At 41.4% G+C, this 12,527-nt stretch overlaps 1 long non-coding RNA gene across 8 annotated transcripts in view; it reads left to right on the top strand.

Annotated features, from left to right (window-relative positions):
* Window positions 1-12,527, top strand: part of Gm36284 — a 94,767-nt gene that overhangs the window by 2,260 nt on the left and 79,980 nt on the right. For 7 of the 8 annotated variants that reach the window (XR_003949039.1, XR_001779667.1, XR_380900.2 and 4 more), the window contains exon 2: window positions 263-375. This is a non-coding gene — a long non-coding RNA (predicted gene, 36284). The remainder of the gene's footprint in view (window positions 1-262; window positions 376-12,527) is intronic. The other variant, XR_380902.2, reaches the window with a different exon arrangement.

Raw genomic sequence — 12,527 nt, 5'->3', positions numbered from 1 at the left:
TTATTTTCAATTTCAAAGTAGTGCCTGGCCATGGTATATTTCAAATAAATACAACCCAGTGGTCCAGAAGTGCAATGAAAAAGCAAAGGATTCTTTATCCTCGCAGGGTACAACTGCGTTTGATGCTTTCCACAAGCTTCCAATCTGTTTCTGAAATAGGATGTGTAGCACAATTAAAATTGGAAACATTAGCAAGATTAGTGAAGTAATCCCTTAAGTAGTTATTTTGTTTCCTTTCTAACCTGATTATTACCTGTCACAGCAGTGCCATCCACAACTTGTGCAATATTCTTCCTGAGAACTTTGCCATGAAAGTTGGCAGAGCTTCCTGACAGACCATCTTGCCTTCGATTTGATTGACAGCAAGAGAAGGAAGTGAGTTTTGCTTTTTTAATTCAAGGCGGCGGGGGCAGGGGGGGTCATTATTACTGTTAGAGGCACCTCTAAAATTAAAAGCCTTTCTCATGCACTACATATGCCACTCCTGAAAAAAACCTGAGCAGGTAGATTAAAATTATACAGGGATCAGGAGCCGAGAGAGTCTGATTTGTTACACACTATACGTAGTGTGTAGGTACCTGCCTCTTGTGTTTGCAGGCTATTCATTTGAGAGAGACTATGTTTGTTTGTTTGTTTGTTTGTTAGTTATAGAATAGAGTTTATTCAGGACATGGGGAGGGGAGTCAAGAGGGTAGTACAGGAAGAGAAAGGGAGAGAGAGAGAGAGAAGGAGGAGGAGGAGGAGACAAGGGGACAGAGGGGGAGCAAGAAGGCAAGAGAGAAATTGGGGTGATTTTCTTGCAATCTCATTGCTCTGCCCAGTATACTATACCTCTGTTGCTATCATTAAGAATTGTTTATAAGATGCACTGAGATCCTGCACACTTGCAGGATGAGCTGCCAAAGGCACACCCCGCCTGCAGTATCCCTAGTCTCCTAAGCTCAGTATGCTCATTAAAAAAACCTGGGTTAAACGCAAACAGAGCATGCTCTACAAATACGTAACCAGATAGTTCTGCATGTCAAGGTCCTGAAAGAGAAGGAAACACCACTAGGGTCCTTCAGTGCTGAGAGACTCCTGAAGCGCAGTGCCATCGTGAACATTGACTTGAGAGGATGTGAGAAGGAGAAATAGAATATATTCTTATGGAGAGATGAAACAGAAACTAGAAAGACTCACTGGGGAGGGGGATGGAAGAGAAGGGAGGAGGGGGTGGAAGAGAAGGGGGGAGGGGGATGGGAGAGGAGGGGGGAGGGGATGGAAGAGAAGGGTAAAGGAGAGGACTATGGGGACTAGGGTGGGGGTGGGGGGTGGGTGGGGAGGGGAGCAAATACCACTGAAGGCCGACTGCCAACCACACGGAAACCTGCTGCTGGAGAAGCTTCCTAGTGTACGTACACATATGAAAGGAATGTAGATGGAGTCACCAATAGGGCAGACAAGACCCGAACTAAACATTTTATACCACGAAGTAAAAGACCCCAGAGCCTGGTTACATCTTCTTGTGCTGTCGACCCAAGGGGCCCCATGGAAACTCCCAAACATCCCCGGCTCTTGCCAAGGTTATTGGTTACCTTTCGCAACAAGATGGTAAAACCCTATTGCTGAAGATAACACACATGTCAGTGAACATGGAGAGGCTGAGCTGTTGCTCAGCCATGATTAGAGCTCACGGTACGGAAAGTTACTCTGCACACTCCAGGAGGAGAAAGCCCTCATCATATTTCCCAGCTACTACAGGCCCCATGACCTAAAACAGTGACCTGCCTGTTAGATATACTGGTGTGACAGTGCCATCAATGTTATGGGACCAGTTAAGCATTTTCTGGTGAATTTAAGCCCCAGTCCATGAGGTGAAATCCTAAAATGGCCAAGAACCTGAGACTGGGTAGGACATGGGTCTAGGGGAAAATCTAATCCTATCATTTTGCTGAAGGAGCGAAGAAATAAAATGACCCAGTAGCATATTGCTGAGCCCACAAAGCTAAAACTCACTCACCACACACTGAGGAGCTGTCCTCCTGCAGTAGGTGGGAACTAAGAGAGACACAAGACTAGAGAATGTGTGGGAAGTGAGGGACTTCGGAGCACTCAGTCCTAAGTGGCAGGACAGCACCCTCCAGAAACAACAGAACCGTGGCACATGCAGAAACCGTGGCAGCACGCACAAGACACGCAAGGTTTCAAGCCAGCTGTGAGGAAGGGAACTGGAAATGAGCTCCCACCCCTAACCAAGAGGTTTCTCTGCAGTTGGTGCCTGCTGGCAAAGGAAACAACCAGTGGTCTCCAATGGCTTCTCAGTGGGTATATTAACCACATTCCAGGGAATGCCTAATGTCCAGGCATGGATGGGCAACTCAAGAATGAGTTCAGTAGTATTTTGTAGAATTTTTTTGGTCTCATTTTACTTTGTTTGGGTTTTTTGTTTGTTTTATTGGTCTTTTGCTTGTTTGTTTTTATTTTTGTGTATGTGTATGTTTATTTTTGTTGTTTGATGCTTGTTTGCTTTAAGAGATAGATGGAAAGGAAGAGAGAGGGTGGAAGAAAGGGAGGGAGGGAGGGGAGCAGGGAGGGAGGAAGAAAGAGAGAGAACATGAAGCTGGATGGGAAGGGAGATAGAGAGGGAGTGGGGTGGATCTGGAAGGAATTGAGAAATGAGAAAACATGATCAAAATATACTGAATGAAAATGTTTTTCAATAAAAAACATGAATGAAACAAGATTCACTTAAAAAAAAATCTTTGGGACTGCCCCATCTTTTGACTTCTCTGGGTCATGTTGGATGAAAGACATTTGTGCTGAGGGGCTGGAGAGATGTTTCAGCAATGAAGAACACTTGGTTTTTGCAGAGGACCAGGTTTGACTTGCAGGACCCACATGGCAGCTCACAACCTTTTGTATTTCCAGTCCCAGGGCATCTACTGCCATCTTTTCCATTTCATGGACACGAGGCACACATATGGTGAACATACACTCACACCAGCAAAACATTCCTTATACATAAAATAAAAATGAATAAATCCTTAAAAGTTTAATGAAAAGAATAGTATTGGGATACATATTAAATATTCAAATATTCATAAGTATACACATATTCAAATATCTATGTATAAATAAGTTCATTTGTAATATTTATTCAATTATGTCATGAAATTGGATGGGAAAAATTCCTTATATGATATTTGTGATATCTACCACTATGGATGGGCAAAAATATCCTCACATCATAGTCAGTGTAGTGCCATACCGAAACTTTGAAAATAGTCAAGTAGGTCCCGAGTTTTCTTTCTCTTTCTTCCTTCCTCTCTTTAAAATATTTTTCATCCAATATGTTTTCACATATTGTAGACTCACAATTATATCAAACTATTACTTTCTCAGCAATCTCGAACTATGTTTCAAGCTCGTATCAAATTGATAAAGGTTATATTGTTTTTACTCTCCACTGGGCTTTGTTTAGCCAACATGTTAAAATGTATAAAACAGTTTGCCTTAATCTAAGCTTGCCACAATTTTAGTTTTATTTGGAGTCCAAGTTATGGTTTGAAACAGCTGTTTTGATGAGTTACATTTTTTACCTTGAAGACTAGTGTTTAACTCAACTGAGTGGTCAAGTTGACTAAAAACCTGAATCTGTAAGCCAGTTGTTTCGTCATCAGGATCTGGGGCAGATTTTATTTTGGATGCCATAAGCCAGCTGGCAGCATATCATAAGGCACAAAATCTTCTCGATCTCTGGGCCCAACTTTGCTGCCTTCTGAAAAGTGATGTCACCACAGGCAGCGTCAATAATTTGACGAATTTCTGCAGCTGACCATGATTAACCTTTGGACCTCAAGAAAGTAAACAACTTGGTGATTTGCATAATACCCACTTGTAACGTTTTGTGGCATACACTGCTGTACTATGCAATATTGCCTCATTAAGTATGAGTCTTAGACAATTACATCCTCTTCTATTAATTTTATAAGTCACTCCCATCTACTTATTGGTAACGCCACCAGATATGGATATGCTGACATGACATCAGACATACAACATCACTTTAACATATTTTTACTGCTCTATGTGAGGCTCTTGATTCAGTTGGGTGTTTTACTCACACTAATGAAGCCATGTCTTCAGCTGAGTTACATTTGTCATCAGTGCCTCTAATAAAAATTCAGGTTGAGGCATTTCTTCAGCACGAATTTCGACATCCACCACCAGAGCCCAGGTTTAAGATCATCCCTCTATCCTTTCAACAGACTTTTCCTTCCTCAGCTCCCATGGCCATTGTCTGGTGAGACGAACTGATTTTGAAATAGCTTCCTCCATTTTCCAGGGCACATTACATCTGCCACACTATGTGTTATTTAATAAGTTCACTATCGCTACATGAGTTTGAGTTTGATTTTTTCCTATTAGGTAGTCTAACACCTAACTCCTCTTTCAATGGAGCCTGAGTTGCAACTTAAAAATATATTGTAGAGAAGTTTTTTGGTTTTTGTTTTTGTTTTTGTTTTTGTTTTTGTTGTTTTTGTTTTTGTTTGTTTTTTTTTTTTTTGCACTTACACTGTTTTGTCTTTGTGACAATTCTTGGTAGATATCAATTTGACAGCATGCCTTTGCATATGTTGATTTTCCAAATCATAGTCTTTGAAACATGCATACAGTCATGGAAACATGCACAGTTCTTTTACAATTTAAGCGGAGCACTTACTGTTTGTCGGGATCTACCCACTCTTCATTGAGAAAGCTCCCTTCACCCAGAATTTTCTTTGTTACGGCTTCTGTTTTCAGTTGAGACGTTGTCAAAACAACTCTGGGATTAAAAATTAGATAAACGATAAGTGTGCTGGCTGGTTTTGTGTGCCAACTTGACACAAGCTAGAGTCATCAGAGAGAAAGGAGCCTCAGTTGAGGAAATGCCTCCATGAGATCCAGCTGTAAGACATTTTCTTAATTAGTGACCAAGGGGGGGAGGGGGGAGGGCCCAGCCCATTGTAGGTGGAGCCATCCCTGGAGTGGCAGTCTTGGGTTCTGTAAGAAAGCAGGCTGAGCTAAGGCCTGTAAGCCAGTAAGCAGCGCTCTCTATGGCCTCTGCATCAGCTCCATGTTCCAGCCCTTCTTGAGTTCCTGTCCTGACTTCCTCCAGTGATGAGCTACAACCTGGAAGTGTAAGCAGAATAAACTCTTTCCTCCACTACTTGCTTATTGGCCATGGTGTTTTGTTCCAGCCGCAGAAATCCGAATTAAGATGTTCAGTGTTTACCTTCATTAGGAAAATTAACTGAGAGAAAATAGAAAGCCAGGTTTGAGCCCTTCTGCCTCTCAGCTGTGGATGTGTTGGAAGTAGAGGGCTGTTTGTGATGCACGGTGGGCCACGTGTGAGGTGCCGCCTGGGTGTGGAAGCATCACTCATAATTAAGAAAGAATGCTTGCATGGTTCCCAAATAGCAGTAGATGAGATCATTTGGTAAGTTAGAGCATCGTCACTGCTCTTCACTCACCAAGTCCCCATGGGTACCTGTTACATCTCCTGGTGCAGATTCTCCTGTCTGCCTCAGAAGATGCCATTCACCACCATGAAGTAGAAGTTATGTGTGTATTTTGAGTGACACTGCCACATGATGCACACTACAAAGTGTGGGCTTAAGAACTGTTTAAATCACAAAAATTGCAGAAAAAGAAAAAGAAAGAAAGTAAAGAAAAAGAAAACCTTCCTGTTTTCTGTAAGTTGATTTTGTATTGGGCTCCATTTATAGCTATCCTGGGTCATAGTGGCTCACAGGTGGCTGATGGGACATCCCCATATTGGAGGATACATTGTTACATGGTTAAGTGTAAGTATTCATCTGGAAACTTTCAAAATAAGAGCAAGGACTTGAAGTTGTTAGGACATCATGTTTGGAAGTTGGGAGCAACCTGGGTCATGCTACTAGTTATGTGGAAATTCTAAATTCTGTTTAACTGAAAACATCTTTATAAGGATGACTGCACTATTACCAATGTTTTTCTAAGCTTGTATGCACTAACTTCCCCTTTTAATACTACCTGCTCCTCACCTGCTACCATTTAAAAATCACTGCAATAGGGATTCCTGTCTCAAGGTAACATTGTTACTAACGTAGCGAGGAAGGTTGTTTTCTCAGTGGCAAATCTTTCTTTGTTCAGAAAAATGCTCTAACTTTGCAAGGATTAGCAATCAAGCACCTAATGGCAGCTTCTTCCCCGGGGCACTGCTCTTCTTTCCTGGCACAGGGTATGGATGTCCGCTGTCTTCAATATGCTGAAGTGCAAGATGAAGTTGCTTTGTCCTTTTTTTTGTCATTTGCTCTATTTTGAACAAAGTGAGAGTGATTTCTATGCTTGTCTGTAAATACATGAGGACAATTGCTCCCAAACCAAAATACAGTCTCACATGTTATTCAAAAGCAGGATGGCATGATCCCCAGTTTGGCTCTTGTTATGAACATAACCTGATGTTTGTAAGCTAGCTCCGTTAGTGATTTTATATTTTTGGTTGTGAGTCTAGCCTTTCATGGCTGAGCCATCTCTCCAGCCCCGATTAGTGACTTAAAAACAGGAATCTGTAATACACCTGGGTAATTGTCTTGGTTCTCTTCTAATTAGCCTGACTTTGGAAAGCTGGCCTAGGGGCACCATCCTCTACCTATGCAATGACACCTGCCACTGTGGGCAGCCCAGATCAGCTGCAGACTTGCTAGAAAAGTCCCATTTCAGAACTGCTGAATAAGGCCCCTAGGGTGGAACCCAGTACCTAGTTTGTTTGATAAGTCTTTGGGGTAGCTTTTCTACAGACAACTCGAGAAGCATCCATACAGAGATAGTGAATAGGTATTTTGGATGGGTGGTGTCTTAGTTGGGGTTTTATTACTGTGAGGAGACACCATGGCCAACGCAACTCTTACAAAGGCCAGCATTTAACTGGGGCTGGCTTACAGTTTCAGAGGTTCAGTCCATTACCATCATGGTGGGAAGCATGGCAGCATCCAGGCAGACTTGGTGCTGGAGAAGGAGCTAAGAGTTCTACATCTTGCTGCAAAGGCAGCAGCAGGAGATTCTACAGGGAGCTAGGAGGAGGGCCTCTTCTGCACTGGGTAGAGCTTGAGCATAGGACCTCAAAGCCCACCCCTACAGTGACACTTCCTCTAACAAGGCCACATCTCCTAACAGTGCCACTTCCAATGGGCCAGGCATACTCAAACCACCACAGGTGGACATAAACATGTTCTTCCCACTGATCTAAATGTAGAATACATTTACATTGAATGAGATGTATTACCAAATGTGTGTATTTGTAAATATATGACCCATATAATTATCTCATATTTAAGAGTTTATATTAGTGAAGAATCTGGTATATACTGCCATGGACAGATACTGAATTCTTCAGCCTATGAGAAGCTATAGATGTGGGTAACTGTCTGCTTCCTCTTGACCACCCTCCTAGACTGAGTTGCACAGTAGGCCATTTGTCTAGACATATCTTCCTGTCACTTATCAGGAAAGAGCAGGACAATATTTTAAGTAAGTTTATATAGATTTAAATATATAATTTAAATATAGAATCATAGGAACATATGTGAAGAACTGAATTGTTGTTAATGTAGCCACTAATCTTTTTAAAAGTCTTGTTATCTTGTGTTCAAAATTGAGGGGAAATTAAATTGGAAAAAAAAAAGGGCAGATTAACAAGAGGAAATAGTTCTTTATACGTGAAATAAGATATGTTCAGATGTTCACGAGAAGCTTTGAAAGGCAGATTAAGTATAGAGTTTTTATCTTAATTGAATAGTGGAGGGGGGATCTAATACTCTTAGAAGGGGTGAGTAAGTGGGTTTCCTTATGAATGAAAGATGGATTTTTTTTAGAACAAACATGAGGTAAGAAAAATTCTCAGATTTTCCTGCTTCCGCAAGCTTGAGTGGTCTTCACAGCTGGCACTGCCCACTGAGAGATGTGGGGGTGTTCAGGACACGTTTTCTCAAAATTCAGCCTCATGGCATTGGAGGACATGGATGCGGAAGGGCCAGACTCCTCTTCTAGCTGCCCCTTTCCTCTTGTAACATCGAAGAGGGATGTGTGGAAGAAGTGAACACATTCATCTCTCTCTGAAGACCCAGGGGTGAGAGACCTTACACAGATGGGACTTTGCCTGTCTCTTCCAGCTGAAGACCATCAAAGCATGGATTTCTAACCCCAGGGTTCCACGCCAACCGTTTCTTTTCCCATAAATGTTATACAGGCTTACCCATTTCTCTTCTCTTCTCTTCTCTTCTCTTCTCTTCTCTTCTCTTCTCTTCTCTTCTCTTCCTTTCTTTCTTTCTTTCTTTCTTGTTTTTTTTTTTTTTTTGTTTGTTTTTGTTTTTTTCCGAGACAGGGTTTCTTTGTGTAGCCCTGGCTGTCCTGGAACCCTGTAGACCAGGCTGGCCCTGAACTCAGAAATCTGCCTGCCTCTGCCTCCCAAGTGCTGGGAATAAAGGTGTGCGCCACCACGCCCAGCCAAGTTTACCCATTTCCTTAGGTCTTTATTTCCTTATGAATTCCTCCCCTCCATTAATTTGGTGCTTTTCTCTTGTTTGTCTGCCTTTTAACAGAGGTCTGCTATGACCGCATGAACTCCAGGGTGTGCAGACATTCTTCCTCCACAGGGATAAGTGAGAAGGTAGAGAAGAGGCTTTTTTTTTCTTTTCCCCCCACTGTAAGTCCATGGACATGGTCCCTATTTTGATAGACCAATTGAGAAGATAAAAGGAGGGCTCAAGAGATAGTTCAGCCGTTAAGAGCACTGGCTATTCTTATAGAGGATCCAATTTCAGTTCCCAGCACCTATGTAGTGGTTCATAAACATCTAATTCTAGTTAGAGAGGATGCAACACCCTCTTTCTGGCCTCCACAGATACCATCACACATGTGGTGTTTATATATATATATATATATATATATATATATATATATACACATATACATATATATACATATATATACATACATACATACATATATATGTATATAATATATATATACATATGTATATATGTGTGTGTGTTCATGTAGGTACACACATACGTATAAATAAACATACAATTTTACCAGTAAGAGTATGTATAACTGAAGAGGCACAGAACGAGAGAATCTGTGTGGCTTCGTGCTAATTCTGAGGGATGAATATAATTGGACAAGGGCATGCTATGATGATTGCAAAATGGGAGGGACTTAAGGTGTGTTTCTCCTTTTCTCCACGTCTTTGTATTCTGAAGACATTTCTTTCATTTTGACATAATAAAGGCGCACCTGTGGTTTGTGGGCCTTAGGACCTAGTTCAGTGAGGTCAGAGAACAACCTGCTTCGGTGAGAAGGGCGGGAGGATGTCAGAATGGCTTTTCTGCTTCTGAAATCTCTGCAAATGTGAGGTGTATTGAGGGGGTAGCAGCTTATGCTGAAGGCTAAACTGTTGCTTACAAATCTAACTTCCCTGCGTTACTCATGAGCCACACAGGGGAACTCTGAAGGCTTCTCTCAGCATCTGGTGAATCTCAAAATTCTTTGGCTTAAAATACTTGTTATATCAACTCTCAAATTGCAAGTGGGTTACCACACCTCCCGTTATCATATGCTGTTTTGTTGTTTTTAGTTTGGCTGCTGAGACCAGGGAGTTAGGTATAAATATTCAGTTCCTGGGATCTTGTGTTATTGATTGATTGACTGATTGATTGTTATTTTTGAGATTATATCACTCTCCTTCCTTTCCTCACTTTAGAGCATTCCACATACCCCTTCTTTCTCTGTTTCAAATTCATGGTCTCTTTTTCCATTAATTGTTGTTTATGCATCTATATTTCTAAGTATGCCCTGCTCAGTCTGTGTAATGTTACTCTTTTGTGTGCTTTCAGGAACGACCATCTGATACCTGATAGTCATTCGGTATGCTCTTCCTTGGAGGAGACTGTTTCTCCCTCTCTCAGTATTCTTTAGTTGTCTGTAGCTCTCTGTGTAGGGTAGAGCTAAGTGGCCTTTCACCTGGCCCCTTTGGCATGTCCATTTCTGCTGTCCTTGATCAGATCATAGATCAGTAGTCATGTTGGTGAGATTTTATGGGTGTAGCTTCTCACATTGCTAGAAAACATAGTCTCAGAGCAAGCTCCCTGTCCTTCAGCCCCTTATTCTGCAATATTCCCTGGGTCTTAGGCAAGGAGTGTTTTGTAGATGGATCTGCTGGGACTGACGTCCCCAGCTATGCGTTTTGATTGGTTGTGGTTTTCTGGAATGGTCTCTGTTGCATTGAGAAAGTTCCTTGAGGAGTGAGGACTATATCTTCTTGGGTTTTGTTTTTTTTTTTTTTTTTGTTGTTTTGTTTTTTTTTTTTTTATCAGACTCTAATCCTTGCCCTGAGTATTCTACGGGCACCTCAAATTCACAATGTCATTAACCCCATGACACTTCTTCATGCTGTCACCTCAGGGAATGACAGCACCATCCACTTCCTAATCTAAAAATCTGGGTGGTGACCTTCCTTCCTGTCCTCTTCTCAAACTCTCCTATCCTGTCATTACCCAGGTCTGTTGGCTCAGCCTTCTAAGTCTCTCTCCTCAAGCCTGCTCCACAGGGATAATTTGGCTCAGCTCCTCATGATGCCAGACTTTCAAGTCACTCTTGCTGGTGTTTCTGTGGAAACAGCTTTTATAGAACAGAGCCCCTGGTGATGCTATTTTTGTCCCCATTTCAAACTCTTCAGCTGGTCAGTCAGTTGAAATCCATATCAACCTTGGTCATCTAGTCCTTGGTTCCCTTCGTAGATACAGGTTAACCTCTCCTGCATCCCAACAATTCTGTCCCCCTCCCAACCTTTCCAATTACTTGCTAATGTTTGACCCCCATGCCTTCATTCCCCTGGTTTGACAAGCTGAGTTCCTCTTCCAAAAACGTTGCAAGCCCCCTTCTCCTGTCCTCTCCACACCCTTGGAATAAGTGATCGGTTCTATATCCCTCACATCCTACAGGAGTCAAGAGCTTTCCTTTTCTGTACTTCTTGTTTTTGTTTTTATTAATTTATTTATTTTTTGGTTTGGCATTTCGAGACAGGGTTTCTCTGTATAGCCCTGGCTGTCCTGGAACTCTGTAGACCAGGCTGGCCTCGAACTCAGACATCCACCTGCCTCTGCCTCCCAAGTGCTGGGATTAAAGGCGTGTTCTGTACTTCTCAAGCATTTTTTCATAATCATATAATAACTCGTAGCACAATCATCTGATTCCTAAAATGTAAGGAAATTGAAAACAGAGCTAATTGCTCTTTTTTTTTTCCTCTTTGGATTTACAGTGTGTATCATATATTGAATAATAGCTGAATAAAAAAATAATCAAATGATGATGGCAAAAGTAAAATGGTGGAACTCTCTCACTTATTAAAAGCCAAGTCGGAGAAGCATCAGTGATAGTTTATAGAAATAAATAGGATAAGATCAATGAAAAGCTCCATAAAGCTAGACCGGTGTCTGTGAATTCCTGACGTTGTAGACTAGGAGTTTACCCAAATTAATGTAGTTGTCATTTAATTCAGCTGCTTCTATGTGTCAAAAGTATTTAACATTTGGGTACAACAAAAATTTCTTGGAAATTTGAATAGAATGCTACTTCTTTTTTTTCTTCCTGATTTCAAATCTCACTATAGTACAGGAAGCTGTATTCTACTAGCACAAAAGACAGACATATAGACAAATGGAATAAAATAGCACTGGAAGACGTGGCCCTGGAGATGGAACTCAAGGCATTAAGTGATATTGGGATATACTCAGCCATTGAGCTACATCCCCCATAACTGAACACTTCCCAAGGGGGATCTTAAGACCATCTATGGTGGAAAGTATCTTATCCATTAAAGAGTAAAGAGGGGCAAACACAAGATGAGAGAAGAGTCTATATCTGCAAATTTGATAGAAGAAGGAAAAATGAGTAGAAAATCCCTAAAATTCAACCATAGAACAAGAACAAACCAACAGGCAGAAGAAAGCATCCAGCAAGTGTGTTGGCTCGTTTCTTTTACATATAATACCTAGAAAGTTGAGGTGGGGTGGGTGGGTTAGAATTTTCAGGCTAGCCTGAGCTACATGAGAGACTCTGTCTCAAAGCAAAACATAGTTAAAACAACAAATGAAACAAATCAAGCTGTCCAGTTCAAAAGGAACCAAAGAAAATACAGAATGGACAATAAGCACGAAAAATTGCTTAATATCACCAATCACTATGGAAACACAACTCAGAACTACTGATACAAAGTCAAATCCCTTTCAGATGGGTAGCACAAACCATGGAGACCATCAACAGTTGACAATTACAGTTTAAATCAAAGCTTTGTGTACTTTTGGCAGGGGTGGTATGGTGGTTCTGGCAGGGAGATACAAGGAGAGATGGTCACTTTGCTGCGGTGGAAAACAGTGTATCAGTTACTAGAGAGTGAAAAGTGTAATTGCCATTTACAATCTAGCATTTTTACTTCTGAATATGTACTGAAAGGAACTCAAAGC

This window comes from Mus musculus, chromosome 10 (genome assembly GCF_000001635.26).
Source record: "Mus musculus strain C57BL/6J chromosome 10, GRCm38.p6 C57BL/6J".
Taxonomy (NCBI): domain Eukaryota; kingdom Metazoa; phylum Chordata; class Mammalia; order Rodentia; family Muridae; genus Mus; species Mus musculus.
The sequence above is the reverse complement of the archived record's forward strand: the minus strand, read 5'-3'. Positions and strand labels throughout refer to the sequence as shown.